Here is a 1,284-nt window from a genome sequence, read left to right on the forward strand (position 1 = left end):
GCTCAAAAAAAAATAAAACAACCTCCCAAAATCGGATAAAAATAAATTCGAATGGATTAAGGCGGTTTGGTTCAAACGGTGTTAAAAAAGCAGAGGGTAAAAAGGCAGTTTAGGAGATAAAATGCCTCAAAAAACCCACCTCCCAAATCTCTCAGAATTGAAAGAAAGCAGGTTAAAACGCACTAAATTTTAATATTAATAATTTAGGGTGATATTTAAGTTATGTTTTAAAAATGGAGGGTTAAACGGCGATTTGGGCACCTCAATGCCTCAAATCCCCCCCGAAATTAAAACAACCCACCTAAATTTGAATAAAGATAAATATTTAAATTATTTAAAGACGGGGGAGGGTGAAATGACAACCTTTGTTCTAAAATGCCTGAAAAGGCTCCAAAAAGTCCTCAAAACCCTAATGCAATAAAATAAAATTGACTATAATTCACTAGACTTCAGTAATAAAGGAGATATATAAATTATTGAGATATTTAAGAAAGGGTTAAAAAGCGTTTTGGGCACCAAAATGCCTCTGGAAAGACCCAAAATGCTACAAAAACACCTCAAAAAGCCCCAGAAATTTAAATAAAACTGACTAAGATTTAATAAATAGAAATAAATTAAGGAAATATTTAAGTTATTTAAGAAAGGGGAGAATGAAAAGGCGATTTTGCCCTTGAAATACCTCAAAAACGCCTCTGAAAAGTGTCAAATCCCCATAGAAATCCCCCCAAGTTAATGCTGAATTAATATTAATAAATTAAAGCAGTGGTATTAAAAAACTGAGGGGTAAAGGTGCTTTGCGCACTGAAATGCCTCAAGAAAACACCAAAAAGCACCTAAAATGCTTGTTAAATAACTGCACTTTATCTAATTAATAAATATTTAAGTTTGAGGAGAAACAGGGTTTAAAAGTGGTTTTAGCCCTAAGCCCCCTCAGAAAACACCCGAAACTCCTCAAAAAATACCCCAAAGCTCCGCCAAACACCCGCGATTAAAACTAATTAATCGACTAAATAATTAAATTATTCCCTTAGGGGATTAAATTAAGGCAACAAATTAACTTAAATCAATAAATGGGCTCGAATCCGGCTGCAAACCCTTCCGGATTTCCCCGACTAAGCCCCAAAACCGCCTCAAAACCCTCCGCGGCGCCAACTAACGCCTTAATTAATCCCTTAGTCAAACCCACGAGCTCCCGTTAATTAAATCTGCTAATTAATTAATTAAGCCGCCACCAAGMCTCTCCCCCGCCGCCGCCAGACTCGCGAAGCGCGCCCCGCGCAGCTC

This window comes from Manacus vitellinus, unplaced genomic scaffold (assembly GCF_001715985.3).
Source record: "Manacus vitellinus isolate BGI_N305 unplaced genomic scaffold, ASM171598v3 scaffold_40_pilon, whole genome shotgun sequence".
Taxonomy (NCBI): Eukaryota; Metazoa; Chordata; class Aves; order Passeriformes; family Pipridae; genus Manacus; species Manacus vitellinus.